Source organism: Orbicella faveolata, unplaced genomic scaffold, assembly GCF_042242905.1.
Source record: "Orbicella faveolata isolate gen_17 unplaced genomic scaffold, um_ofav_v1 contig_15, whole genome shotgun sequence".
In the NCBI taxonomy this organism is placed as follows: Eukaryota; Metazoa; Cnidaria; class Anthozoa; order Scleractinia; family Merulinidae; genus Orbicella; species Orbicella faveolata.
In genome coordinates this window covers 9,378,465-9,394,175 of record NW_028301542.1, presented here as the reverse complement: position 1 = coordinate 9,394,175, position 15,711 = coordinate 9,378,465, and the positions used below count along the sequence as shown (strand labels likewise).

Below are 15,711 nucleotides of genomic sequence, written 5' to 3'. Positions count from 1 at the left end.
AAAACCATGTGGAAAACACGAATATGTAAAAAATTTATTATGCAGATTCAAAACAATCTACAGTCAAACCTGTATATAACGGTCACCCTTAGGAAATGGCCAGTTGATCGTTATATAGAGGGTGACCGCTGTACACACTTTTCCTTTAAACTCCCCTGGAAGTCAATAAATAGCATTTTTATGTGCAAATAATCACTCAATTTACGTTTTATTGACAATAACGAGTAACAGTAACGTAATAAACAAGATAAAAAGGGCCCATAAAATGTCTGTGGTGTACTTTTAGGGAGGTGCAGTAAAAGTCCACTGAAAGCTAATGAACAACGTTTTAAGTGGAAAATCACTCAATTTACATTTATTGACAACAATTTGAAACAGATAAGTACAGTACAATGTTATAATCAGGTAACTATGACGGAAGTGAAAACAGTGTGGTTACGGTTGTGTTGTTACAGTTACTGTAACTATTGTTTGAAAACGACGGCACTTTAATGTTATCTGCCGCAAGCGTGTGTTGGACGTAGGCGATGACATGTATTAGTAGTTGTACTAATACTTGAATTATTGTGAGACCCCTGCCCTGGTGGCTGCTATTTAACGAGCTGATGAATGAAGCTTGTCATTATTCGTTAATCGTAACACAATTTCGTGACCGTTATATACAGGTAAAAGATAATGAAATTGTGGACTCAAAGTCTAAAGGGTGACCGCGTCCGTTACATACAGGTGACCGTTATATGCTGGTCAACTTAACAGTAAATATCAGGGACGATTTTTGGGAAGTTGCTCAGTGACCGTTACACACAGGGTGACCGCTATATACTGGGCCGTTATATACAGGTTTGACTGTAATCCGAGTTCGGCCTTGATGTTATCTGGCAGACTGTTGAATAACCTAGAGGCTGAGTCTTAAAATGTTCCTGTTCCAAGTGACGAGTGACGAGTGACGAGTGACGAGTGACGAGTGACGAGTGACGAGTGACGAGTGACGAGTGACGAGTGACGAGTGACGAGTGACGAGTGACGAGTGACGAGTGACGAGCGAGTTGCCGGACACGGGCGACACATTTAATTTTTGGCCAAATTAAAACCGTTGGAGACAAAAAATGCTTCATATTTTCCACTTTCTACAATCTGATACGGTTTTTGGCATTATAAATTCCTTTTCGTGAATATTCAATGCCGTCTCCAGAGAGAAAAGTTGTCCGAATTCAGTGCCTTTCCTGTTAACGTACATTGATTTCAGGACTTTGTCAGGATAGGACAGTTTTTCCCACCGTATGCAAGGACGTACAAAGACTTTTCTTTCAAGAACTTCTGAAAATTTGCAAAATAAGCAGAAACAATACGAAATAATCAAAAAACAGATTTTTACTGATGATTAAACATTGTTCCCATACAGACACTCGTAAGTTAACACGATACCACAGAAGAAGAGCGTACATCTAGAAAGGGCTAACATTATTCAGTCACACCGCGGAAATCCTTAAATTGCTAGATTTCTGACGATTTCTCATTTGCTATATGAATGAAAACTAAAATTACGAACACGCCTGTATTAATTTGCACTGCAGTGCAAATTAGAAATATTTGATAAATTTGCCTGCTCCCAGCTCATCACAATGGAGTCATTTTCTCTGTCTTACCGTAATAATAATAATAATAATAATAATAATAGTAATACCAACAACAACAACAACAATAGTAATAATAACAATGATAATGATAATGATAATAATAATGATAATGATAACAACAACAATACTTTATTATTGTTATCTCTGTAAGTGTTGATATACGTGTAAAGAATCGAAATATTAACCATTAAAAGACTGTAATATAGGTAAACGTTTTGGTCATGACAAATTCGGTAATTTACAAATCAAACTATTACTCACTACATATTAGTAAACGTTTCATCAGATTGTTACAGATCGAAATATTTTAAAAATTTGTAGTGATAAACGCTTCGCCTAAGCACTCGTAGATTTCTCAAAGACCTCAAATCGCGCTCACTTGTCTTATTAGCTCTTGCAATTTTATTCAGTCTTTGAAAAATTCACTTGTGCTTACTCATTCCCAGTTGCACCCATTTGATTACCTAAACAAATTGCACTCCACTCAGTTCAATTACCATAATAAGTTTTGTGAATAACAACTTTGTTACTCTTTTGTCCCGGTCAATGTTTACCGTATCGAGTGTATTAACTAGCTGGTCTGGTTAGCAGCCACGGAAATTTTTTGGAACAAAAGAAAGTGTTTACATAAGAAAAGAGTTCAACTCCTTCAGGGTTGGTTTGGCTTAAACACCCTGAAGAAGGCAGTAATGCCGAAACGTCGGTTGATTTATACCGCCATTAAGCGTCTTTTTTAACGATATTTTCAACATTTACTTGTAGTTTAAAAGACGCTACGCAGTTTCTTCAATACTATTCACACAAACATGGCCGCCGTTTCATTGTTTTGGAGCACCAGATATGGCTTCCGTGACGTCATGTGAAAACGCTCTATACGATTGAACTGAGTTGTCGTAAAAAGGCCATTTTCGAGATACCATGTGCCTTTGTTTCAAAACAAGTCCGCGTGCAAAATGGAAATGAGTTTGATTTACCGTAAATCCTCGAATTAGCGCCTCCCCTCGAATAAGCGTCCCCTTCGAGTAAGCGCCCCTCCTGTCGGCCGAAATTTTAAATAAGCGTCCCCCCTCCCCTCCCCCTCCCCCATTTTGTGGACGAGTAATGAGACAACAAAGGATGTATAGTTTTCGTCGTGTAGTATTAGATTTGTACATTGTTTCAGTTTGTGAACACGTCAAGTGAACACGATGAACGCGTTAAGTACTAACAGTGCCGCGATTTAAACTTTAGGATGAGCTTTTCATGTCGATTAACAGCTTATGTTGCTGTTTACACGCAGACGATGTATTAAAAAAAATTACCACGTTAGGCCACGATTTGGGAAAGATTAAATAAGTGCCCCCCTAAATTAAACGCCCCGGGCGCTAATTTGAGGATTTACGGTATGTGAAAATGAATCTCTAGGCGGAACACAGTTTCATAAGGATGGTTTTGTACGAAAACTGGTTTTGACACAGAGGCAAAAGCCAACTCAGAAATGGGGTATTATGAAACGTCGGGTGGTCGGAAGGAACGGCAACCAAGAGCAAGAAATAACTGTCGAATACTCTTATTTCAACATACAGCTCGGATACTAGCTTACCACACGAATAGAGCTCGACACTGTTCACACTGTTCGCTCGATCACACGAGCCCATGAATAATTATGCTAAATACAAAATTCTCACGAAATGCCTCACGAAATTATTAATCTTCCCAGACGTAAACAATGTCTTCCGCACACAATGGTCAAGCGTTTATCCTTAACCAATGTCTTCCGAACATTCTCCCCCCTTTGAGGTCCTTTAACTCAGTCAAACTCTTCACGACACAAGGTCTGTGTCCTAGTTGGACTCCAGTAAAACGCATTTAGAAACAGGCCTCATAACAGTGTTTTGACCAATTTGAATCTTGGTAACTCGAACGTGACCGTCTTGTCCTGAAATACTTCCAGAACTCGTCCCAAAGGCCACTGTGCCCTGGGACAATCAGGAGATATGACAAGCACAACATCATCAATCTTTAAATTCGGCTTCGCTTCGGTCCGCTTCTGACGTGGATTTAATAACGGTAGCCACTCCCTCATCTATCTCTTCCAAAAGTACGAGATTAACACTTGAACTCGTCTTCATCTATTTCTTGGGCTGAACGTAACTTCGTCAACAGACTCCGGAGCTGAGACATCTCCCATCTGGCCATGGTGAGAATGATTAGGGGTGAGTGAAGTAGCATCGTTCGGGTCGGCTGACTGATGCGTAAGAGGACGGGAATTCAACAAGTCTTCTACTCCAACAAAGGCCGTCATTAGTTCTGCGTCATTAACATCTGCATTGCCGAGCACTGCACTTATAGCCTTTTTCGCTGCTTTAATCATGATTTCATCAACTCCTCCAAAACGGGGCGCCAACAGAGGATTGATAGACCATTTCATTCCTTTACTGGCCGTTTGATCTTGGATTTGAGTGTGATCTAAGTCGTCTGTTATCTCCCGAAGCTCTCTCTCTGCGCAAATGAAGTTGTTTCCACGACTGCTCACGATCGTTAACGGATATCCCCTGCGACGGGTCATTCGGAGGAAACACCTCAAGAAGCTGTCGGTGTCCAGACCATAAGCCATTTCCAAGTGTACTGCCCGACCTGATAGGCACGTAAACAGATACGGCCAACGCTTTTGTCCACGACCTTGGACAGTAATGAACGGGCCTCCATAATCGACTGAAACGTGGGCGAATGCTCCAAGTGGATGCACTCTTACATCCAGTGGTGGCGCCATGTTTTGCTCAGCGGCTTTCAACTTACGTCTCCTGCACTCATCGCATGCCTTTTCCCAGTCTCGGGTGTCTTCTCGAGCTGCTACTATCCAGCACTTGGTCGAGACCTTTGCGAGCGTGTGATTTGTCCCGGTGGTATGGTGTCCAGCTTCGTGAAAGTGCTTTACGATCACTTTAGTCGTCCAGTTCCCTCTAGGCAAGATGACTGGAAAATGACATCATAGGGAAGATACTCGGCGTATTGCAACCGTCTATGACAGCCAAGTAAGCCATTGTGTTCGACTTTGTGTGTTAGCTTCAACAATCGTACACGTCTGGATCGCGGTCGGTTTCTCCATCTCACCTCAGAATTCGGAAAAACGGTCGATCTTCGGCTTCAATTTGTATCTGGAGATACATCTCTTGGATGTCGCACACAAGGGCTACCGGGTTGCGGTGGAAACGGATTAGAACATCAAACAACTCTCTCTGAAGATTTGGCCCAGCATCAATGACATGATTCCATTGCACCATGCAGAACAATCAACGACAATCCTCACTTTGGTTGAGGACTTGCTCATCTTAACAATCGGGAGGTGCGGTAGGTACCAAATTCTAGGGGGTGGTGCTTCGGTTTCTGAGACTTCAGGAAGGTACCCTTTCTTTACATACGTTTCAATAGCCTTCTGATGCTCCTTTTCAACAAACTCTTTCTTCTTCAGATTTCTCTCGGTGCTGAGAAGACGGGATTCTGCCATTTGCCGATTGTTGGGTACCTGAGGCCTCCGTTCTTTCCATGGCACGGCAACACTGTATCTCCCATTGTTGTAACGAAGAGAGCTGCTCACTTTTTCCAAGGCCACTTTCTCCTCTTCAGTGCAGACAATTCGATCACAAAGTTCAGTCCCGTAACTCTCAATCTCCCAAAAACGCTTAAGGGTTTGATCCAATTCACAACAACCTCCGGTTTCGCTAATCGGCCCACCCTCCCTGGTAAACAGTGTTCGGATGGTGTGTGTTCTTATTCCAGAACCCACTTTACCATCTGGAGGTCCAATGCAAGTCCATCCTAGCGGACCCAAACGAGCCACCTGTTCACCTCCCTTTCCACGGATATCAACAAAAGAATAATGCAAGTCGGCATTATCAACACCTATCAACAAGTCCACCAAGCCATCCTTCGCTGGTGATGCAAAATCACACTCGCAAGGTGAGGCCACTTGTCTCTGCTTGCTCTCCAATTTTCAACTTGGTAGTTTCCGGTTACACTGCGGGGACAACTTCGTTCTTCTTTGTAAACTGGCCATTAACACTTTTGATCTCTATCTTCAACGGCATGGTTTGAAATGTCTCTACGGAGTTGTTCAGCACATGGACTTTCACGGTTTGATAGCACTCCTTAAGCCCAAGAGCTCTAGCTACTTCTTTATTCAAGAATGACTCGTTCGAGGCATCGTCTAGGGTTGCATTTACTTCAACCTTTTTTCCTTGTGCCTCTACCCACACTAGAGTGGTACGCAATGTATAGGCTTCATTTAAGCGTCTTGGGCTGTGAGTTGTCGTAGCTCGTGAGACGGAACTGTACTCTCCCTCGGGTGATGGTGCAAAACTGACTGCCCCTTCCCGTGCACTAAGTGAGGGATAACTGTTACTTTCTACAACTGACTGTGCACTCTTCGCCGGTTGGTTGGTCTACGACGGGCAAGGTTTCATGCATAAGACGGTAATTATTTCCCCGGCAACCATCAATTTGGCATGTTTGCGACTTCATTCAGTTTTTTCCCTGGCCATTACCAGCCAAACACCGGAAGCAGAACCGTTTATCCTTCGCCAGCTTCCACCGATCATCATAACTCTTTTGCAGGAATACTGTGCATGCCCATACTCCACTATGCAGGGAGCCGCAACACACACACGGTGGCTTGCGATTTAACTGGCCTGAGCCAGGCGGTCTCCGGGTTCGGGTTAAACCATTCTGATCCTACGCGAAAATTTCGGGACTTGCGCCGATTGGAATTCTTGTTTCAAGGTTGCCATCCATCTGCTTTCTCTGTTACAGTCAAGCCATGAGTTATCTCCATTGCTTCAACTCGAAATCGTACCTCCTCCTTGAGCAATCCTTTAAGCTTAGCACAGATCGTTCCTGGCCCTGTTCCTGTAGCCAACGGCTGTACCCTTGCACTCGAGCTTCTACGAGTTTCTTCTCTAATAAACTATGTAACGTTCCTTCGCCTAGTTCTCCATTGCGTTCCTCAGCCTTAAGTTTAACCACATTTATTTTGACCAAATCTGCAAATTTTTCAAATCCTTGAACGTCATTATTCCTCAGTTGGGGCATTTTCTCCAGCTGATCCATGTAGACCCGCAGTTGCCGCCGCTGAGCGCCGAACTTGGCTATCAAGATTTCTTTGGCCTCTTCGTATTATGGTTCAGAAACTCCAAGCCCTCGGATGGACTCCAGTGCGCTGAAAAACAAGCATTGCTCTAACCTCGCTATTCTAAGATTTATTGGCTCTTTAGATTGGTCCACCAGACTTTCAAGAATCCATCAAAACTCTCCAAATTTCGTCTTGTCTCTACCATACGACGGTACTTTTAATGACTTCAGGCGATGATTTGCGGGGGAACCGGTTGGCAAGCCGATTGGCGAGCTCTGTGAAATTCCTGCCTCTACTTGATCGCTATGATTGCTTTGAGGAGGCGGTGGAGACGAAGTCGGATTGGGCGGATTCTGCGAAACGATCGGTGAATTTAGAAGTCCCGGCAGAAATTTGAGCTTGGGATTTTACGGCCTCGTGGGCTTCTTCGATTGCGGCCTGAATTTCCGATTCGAGCGATTGTGCTTCTTCCATCGCCGCCTGTTGGTTCTTTTCTTCTCCTTTTTGCAAATAAACAATACACAGTTCGTCCATAATTTCCAGCGTGGCTTCCAGAAGCGACCAAAGTTGCTTGATATCTTTCTCAATGGCAACTACATCCTTGGGTGTGATACAAAGCTTCTCCATGTGATGGAGCAGGTATATTTTGCAGGTTGCAGGTTGCAGGTTGCAGGTTGCAGGTTGCAGATTGAAATTTAAATATAACTGGAAAACCGCTGGCACTTAAAAGAAACGTACAGGAGGTAGACTTACCGTGACTGTTAGATGAAGCTGTTTACAATCGCTCAGAAAGGTGGCTTCCACCTAAGTACCAAACCCGCCGAAGCGATGGGAGAAGTATATTCCTATGATTTTAAGCCTGCAAAGAATTATTGTTTTTGAAGAAACATCTGAAATATCATCTAAAATATCTGCTGAATTTGGTTTCTTCCCTGTGAGTACCAAAATGAAAGCACACTGAGCTTGTGCTAGTATATTCTGTCGGTTAAAATCTTATATTATTTCATTTCTTTATTCATTTGCTTCATTTGTGATGGCAATCTTCTGTTGTTAAGGGAAGTGTAGCTTACAGTTCTTGCTGACGCTACGCCTAGAGATTTCGAACTCACGCTCTGTTGAAGAGACTCAAGGAGCCCGTTGAGTATTGAAAGATCGAGCGAGGTTCGACTAGAAAAATAAATAAAAATACATGTGAAGAGCCAAGCGATAAGAAAAATACAGGATAGAATATAAAGACTTACAAATGTTTCCTGACTGTAGCGATGACGGTGAAGCTAGGTAGAGTATAGATTCCGCAACAATATTAACTTGAAACTATAGAAAACGTTGAAAGGATTGGCGCGCTAGGAAACCGTAGCGTTTAAATAGTCCTAATTTGCATACATAAATGGCAAGCTAAAATAAAAATTCGCACGTGGAGTCCTATCACGGCACGAAAAATTGGATTTACTCTAAATTTGATCGTGATCAAAGTCGAGGTCAAATATGATCATAGCTTTGATCCAAACTTTGACGTGCGTCAAACGTGTGTCAAAAACGTAATGGCTTTGCCGATACGTTTGATCCATGACAGACGAGGGCAAATGTGATCTTAACTTTGACTCCACCTATGACCCACGTCAAAGGAGGAATCAAATATCTTATGGATTTGCTATACATTTGATCCCTGTCAAAGGCGAGGTCAAACATGTCAATAACTTTGACTAAAGTTTTGACTCGCATTAAAGGCGTTCAAAGACACCACGGCTTTGCATACCTTTGATCTCTTATGTCAAAGGCGTTCAAAGACACCACGGCTTTGCATACCTTTGATCTCTTATGTCAAAGGCGTTCAAAGACACCACGGCTTTGCATACCTTGGATCTCTTATGTCAAAGGCGTTCAAAGACACCACGGCTTTGCATACCTTTGATCTCTTATGTCAAAGGCGTTCAAAGGCGCCATGGCTTTGTACAACTTTGATCCTACGTCATGTCATGTCAAAGACGAGGTCAAATATGGCCATATCATGCGACTCCTCTTTTAACGCCCTAATAGCCTGCGTTTTCGTTTTTTTTTTCTGCTTTAACGATTAAATGAAAGCTTGCTTTCTTCTTTCTTGCCAATGTGTATTTTTTTAGTAAAAAAGTTTTCACTTGACCTGGAGGTGACACAAGAAAACAGCTCAAAACAGCGGGAAAAACGCGGCTGCCAGCGGCTTCCCTCATTTTTCTGGTCAATCAGAGAGAGACTAAAGGTCTACGAAGTCGGCTGTGAGGAAAGTAGACATTTTTCTTCATTTGGCTTCATTACGGCGGCTCTGGTGAAATTTTCATTGTCTTTTGGACCAGGAAAGGTAAGTCTTTGAATTTCGTTCATTTGTTTTCAATGTTCAGAGAATAACGGGGTTGAAAAAGTAAATTAAACGCAGCAATGGCTACATAAAGGAATAAAGAGCTCTGAATTGCGGCGTCGACAAAACCTGGATCGGACCGGACCGGATCACGGATCGGATCACGGACCGGATCACGGATCGGATCACGGATCGGATCACGGATCGGATCACGGACCGGATCACGGATCGGATCAAGGAAAAAAATTCAAAATTTTGTTGAGCAAATTGCAGTAGAGTGACTACTGTGAGCAGAAAGTTTTATTTAATTCAGGTGTGATATTCCTTTATTCTTTTATAATATCAAGCCAACTGGGAGCTGGTCACAGATGGATTTTTTTCAGGCTGTTGGGTTTTGATTGCGATGATCAATCATGTCTTTATATCTTTCTCCGCAGTTCAGATAAATGATATTTCGTGTATTCACTTGCATCAAACTGTCATAAAACGAGTCAGCATGGTAATAATAGGACGAACGTATGAATAGAAACACAAAAACTAAAAACACTAAAAAATTAAACACCTGATGATTTCAAACAATTTCCGTTTTTGAGACAAGTCTATACTTTTACAAGATGTGAGTTTGGAATACGATATTTCGCACTGGAATAAAACGAAACAAACCATTTGTATTTCAAGGAAATATAGCTGTTTTACAAAAAATTCTAGGAATGACATCGATAGTGTGAACGATAACGCAACCCGAGAATAAACAACATTTTAGGAGTTACGTCACGAGTTTTAGAGTTATTTTTAGGGTCGTAAAGAGTTGCCTTTAAATAGAATAAAACCTTAAAATGATCGTGTTCTAGGATAGAAAACACTTAAGAGGCAAGAACAAATCAAAACGGAATGAGGATCGTCAAGGATGGCAAAGGTTAACGGGGATTGCAAATGACGAACTTGAAAAACTAGGCTAGTTTTTTCAAGATGTGCAAATCGTGACGTAGCTCCTTCAAAACAAGTCATGTCCTTAAGCTTTCGTACGTAAGTTTTCTCATTTAACTGTAACGCCAACTGTAACGCTCACATCTGACACGAAAATGTAGCTGAGAATTAGCCACTGATAACAATTTCAAAAACGAGAATGGGAGGTTCACGCAAGCTTCGAGCCAACTAACGTTCAAATATAACTACATCTGCCTGTTCATTACAATTTAAATTCGTCGTAAATTAGGCGCTTATGTGGCTTTTTAAATGACCTCTTGTCATTCTCTGTAATTAACATGTCATTGCGTCAAATTCGGGATTCTTATTTTCATTTAACATATTTTAGTTTTCCACTTTTATTTTTTATTTATCATTATCTTATAAACGGTTTGATTTTAGTTTTTGATTTTTTTTTCTTTAAAACTTTTTTTTTTTCTGTGATCCGATCCGTGATCCGATCCGTGATCCGATCCGTGGTCCGATCCGTGATCCGGTCCGTGATCCGGTCCGTGATCCGATCCGTGATCCGATCCAGGTTTTGTCGACGCCGCTATGAATTGCGTATATTCATAGCAGGACAGACCTCAGCGAAAACATTTTGGTCGAAGATTAATTGCACTTGACTAAATCACAGTTGATCGGAAAAGCTCGTCGTTAAGAAAAGACAAGACTTTATTTTCAATTCACATATACTTATTTACAAAAGTTGACACAGATATTTTTTTTGCTTACTCAGTCAAGTCTTGTGCATTAAGGCCATTCCTCGCGCGCTTGTGCACGCGCATATTGAAAACATGACGGATTTGCCTTGATATTGAGCTCTGTCAGTTGAAAAATGGCTCTAGCTCACCAACGAGCACGGGCACCCCAATTTTTTTTCCCAGTCATTGTAATCAACTAATCATAAGCTTTGCGTGAGAAAAGGCTGATCTAATTTCTATTGCTGAAAATTGAATAAATAAGAAAAATAGCAGATACACTGTGGTCTTTTCTATTTCGCAGTCGGTATCCACGTCAGGAAATTTAGTTCAAATTTTTAATCAAGGCTTTAGCTTTCTGTCTGAATCAAACTTCAAATGTTTATTTGTGTCCGACACAATGTATTGACTGTAGTTTAATGCGTGTTCTTATGAGTCTGGGCTCACAAAGACTTTACAATTACTGGGAATGCGTTTTTATAATAAGCATTAAATAATGCCAAAATGGGGCATTTTCAATGCCTCACTACTCTTTAATGAGCATGGGCACCCCCCTTTTTTATTTCAAAATTGAAGTTATCATATGACAAATATTCAGTGGACAAAGTTTGAACAAAAATCTATGGTCACTTTTATTTCAGAGGAATTACCTTAAATTGAAGTGTCTGTCATAGCATAGATTTTAGCATGATCATTCCTTGAAATAAACGTAACTTAATAATTAAGCTTAAACTTAACTCTATCGACGTATAAATTGTTGTGCACAATGCCTCTGGTAATTTCGGAGCTTAAACAATTCCCTTGAAAGAAAGTTCATGTAAATATCAAGGAAATTTGCGTTGAAGGAAAAACTCTGAAAAACTCAGTCAGCCATGCATGACAAACCATCTCGACCTGACTTAATTATTATATCAATTATACCATTGAAAGGGTTGTTGACTCTGAAAATTTAATCAATGGATAAGTTTCTGCTTTTGTCTCTAGTTACCATTCTATTGAAAAAAGCTCTGTTTGTTGCCACAGTTGAAATTATGATGATGTTTGTTCATTGATGTTGATAAATGACTTCACTGGTGTGAATTTAACAAATCGAATGTGGTTTAGCGTGGTCTGTACTCTTATTGACAATGATACGCATCATCACAGTGGTCAAAATGTTATGGACTCATGAAACACAACCGAGTGAGTCCACAACAAATTTTGACCACTGTGATGACAATAGATTGCAAGATCAGTAGCAAATGTAGTAAAAATATGTTTTGATATTTGTTGTATCAGGCTTATGGACCAGTCATTTGGAACTCCACTATCTCCTAGCCACCGCCCCTCCCCCCCCCTCTCCACTGAACCTGCCAGGCATTTGACATTTTGAACTGTCTCCTGGGCTAAGAATGGTGTCATACCAGGTGATCAAATGCACCTACCCTGTGACATTTGCAAAACTGAGTAATAGAAATGTAGATTGAGTGTCAACCGAGGTGTCGATTGAGAGTATCGATCAAGGGTATCGATTGGCACTCGACCATGGATGTCTTTAGTACACATAATCCAGCTTATCTTTAGTGGGTGAAATTGTTGCAATGTTTGATAAAAATCAAACTTGCCATTAGTTGCAAATTAAAAAGCTAACCTCATAATAATATTATTATGTGACCTCTCTGGACAGTACCAATAGTTTTAGAGTTTCATGTCTTGGTCTTTTGAGCAGTAGACAATTAAATGCCAATTAAAAACGGACTAGCGGAAATTTGCTCATGAATTTTGTTTTTATCCTTCAGCTAACCATTCTAGAAGAACTGAAGATATAAACAGAATAAATTGGGAGAGGATACAATATACAACGCTGTAGTTCATAGTCAACTCAGATGCAGTTGCAGTGCTCCAAAGTCTGCAAAGTCATCACAACATTTTGGTAAGCAAAAGGCTGAAATATTCATTTGTTAGTATTTCTATATTAACAACTTTTTCCAGCAAAGAAAGTATATATATAGATTTAAAAAACCTGGCTATAATTTATTACTGTTATTTTAATTGGTCATTTTTATTATAGTCTCACTCTGTGAAAAAAAGTTGTTTCTTTTTGGTTCCTTTAAGGACATTGAGTGAGGAAATGTTGTCTTTCTTATGGGACAAATACATCAACCGGCTCATCTGGACGAGAATTAAGAAATTAAAATGTTATTGAAAACATGCAAGGGATGGGAATCGTTTTGGTAAATGAATCAAAGTTGCAGAATGTTGCAACCCAGTCTCAGGAAATGTTGGTTTTTGATTGGTAAAAGCTACGTTTTGAATCTAAATTTTGAGTGGTTGTCTGCAATATCAACTGTTTTGATTTAGCCATCAGGTTTCCAAACCAAATTTTTTCAAACAAAATTAATAATTTGATTAATTCATAACTATTGATGGGATCAGTAGAGAATTTAAGGCGTAGAGGATTTGATAATAACTTAGTAAAAGTAAATTGACAAAGACCTTTATTTGCTTTTACTCACTTTAAAATTTTGTTGGCAAATTTTCACTGGATAATGGCCATTCCCCTCCATGAGATGCGGCTGCTGGGAATTATAGTGGTTGTATTCATCATCTTGGACTGGAATTTTGTTTCAATGAATGCAACAGCTATGCGATTCCATGCAGGCATGTCTCATCTTAAATTATTTAATTTTAGGAATTTTTTTCAGTGGAAAAAAAGTGTACAAGTAGTTGCTAACTGTTTACTAATCAAATGTGCAATTATTTTGATATGTTTATATGCTCCTTTTCACATGATCTACAAGGAAAATAAAGAAAAAGATAACACTACTGATCATGAAGAGATCCGTGGAAATTACACAGGAACAGCAATATTCCCAAAGGTGTGTGTATTTCTCATTTCTTGTCACAGTTTATGTCAGATTTGTTGGTTTTTTAGATTAATTGCTATTTTGCAACCATAAAAGATCTTTGTTGTGAGATGTCTGTAAGCGACAGGCAGACAGATGGACTGGTAAACTGGCGTTAGGCTTTTTGTTTATTTGTGCCAAGCTGTGCACTTTTAAAATGACCCCAAGTCTTTGTTCTCTTATGAAATTCTAGCTGGGGATAAGCCCTTGTTCAGCCGGTGAAATTAGCTTGTTAAACTGGCTCTTAATGACATACCTGTGTGACCAAATCTCTGAGTAGAATGGAGAGAAATACAAAAAAAGGATACCAATTGAGTCCCCTCTTCTATGCTTGACTCACGCGTTTCTCTTAAAAGTGTGATGCACTCTGATGAAAATATTTGTCCACAGACAGTACCAGTTCCCAGAAGCAAACAGTTTTCTTAGAGCAAAGTTCAAGGAAAACCGTGAGCTTTGAGGAGCACATAATGCCAAAGACATATATCCTTACAGATTTTTAGAGTCAAAATATGGAGCTATAGTGTTAATTATCCTCAGTCAAGTATATTGTGCAACACGCTGGATCTTTTGAAAATGAGGAATAATACTCATATTTTGCTCAGTTTTACCCTGGGCATATTCGGTCACGTGATGCGTTTAGACCAACCACGTGAGCGAAAATATGTTTATGGACGACAGACAAGACTATTTTCACCGTTCTTTTGTTAGTGGACTGAGTTTAAGATTAAAATTCCAAATCTGCGGTAAAATTAAATACATATTTGCTATTGACGGAAGCACAAACTATTTGGAGGAGGAGTAATGATCTGATTGGTCACGTTTTATTATGTGATATTAGCAAAAACCATAGGTTAACTTTAAGGAATAGAATGCCAAGATTCACCCTTAATATTCATTTCCAACGTTTTGTTTGTTTGCATCTGTTTAGACAAATGCGGACAAGCAATGGTTGACAGGATGGACTTATCCAGTGAAGATGCATTGATTAATATCGTCAACGCCTTAGACTTTGTTAAAATGTGTCTTCCCTAGAAAGCATGGGGATTCAGTTGGCATTGACCCCAAAAAGGCAGTTTAACCACTTTGATGAGAAAGAAGTGGAAAACACTGTATTCCATTCCACTTATAATGCAAGAATTAGCAAGTGCAAGCAGCAGAAAAGGAGAATTGCCAAAACATTAGGAGTTCCATGCAACGGACCGTGCGTGCCATCTGAAAAGGACGCTTTTACACTAGTTGACTTTTGTGCAAAGTTTGCCATATCTTTCCCGAAATTTTGCGTTTATCCTCTTTATTGTCTAGTCTGGTCTCGTAAATTTAAGGAACTGAGAATTTAGCCATAGTACTTCAATGTTAGATAAATGCGCTTTATACCATGGAAGATTTGTTGACTGTTGTTTTCACGATAGATAGAACAATGTTTTCCTTATGATCAGTCGCATTACGTGTAGTTTGAAACCAAGTCTGTAACGTGCCTTTTTGAAACCTGAAGCCCAAAAAATTTATGTAAGGTACTTGAAGGTATTTACTCTTGAGAAAAACGGGAAAAAAAATTAAAACTGAAATGAAGTTGAACATATTTATTTTCTTAAAATTAGGTGCAATGATCTTTCCAGGCCGCTTTTCCGTTAACATTCGTCAATAGTTTGGAACAAAAATAACCTTATTAAAGCTCATACATTCTTCAAAACTTGTCAGACATAAAACAAGAGTACGGATATGATTGCATCTTTCGTATGCTGAGCTACAAAGCTAGTGTAGCAAGCAGAAAAAAGCATATAAGATGTGGATCGCGCGAGATGTGATCAACGGTCGCAAAGCGCGAAAGAGGAGCGCGAGCGAGAAGTTCGGGCGAGACGCGCGAGCGTGGAACGCGCAGAGCACCTTTGACAAACCTTTGGCCTGCGTCACAAGCATCTTCGAACACGTCTTTTGCAAACCTTTGACTTGAATCGGAGACAAATTTGATTACACTTTTGACCCACCTTTGACAGTGCACAAAGGCATATCAAAGGATCACCTTTAACCCTTAAAACAAAGGCGTTCACAGGTGAGTAAAAATGGCCTTTCATGCCTTTGATTT

At 40.2% G+C, this 15,711-nt stretch overlaps 1 protein-coding gene and 1 long non-coding RNA gene across 5 annotated transcripts in view; one reads left to right on the top strand and one right to left on the bottom strand.

Moving 5' to 3' along the window:
* The window catches only part of LOC110051304 (alpha-1,6-mannosyl-glycoprotein 4-beta-N-acetylglucosaminyltransferase-like), a 28,910-nt gene that overhangs the window by 6,018 nt on the left and 7,181 nt on the right, over positions 1-15,711 (bottom strand). The window lies entirely within an intron of this gene.
* Positions 12,362-14,789, top strand: LOC110051331 (uncharacterized). The gene is made up of 3 exons (XR_002296926.2): positions 12,362-12,655; positions 13,524-13,601; positions 14,557-14,789. It is a non-coding gene; the product is annotated as an uncharacterized LOC110051331 (long non-coding RNA).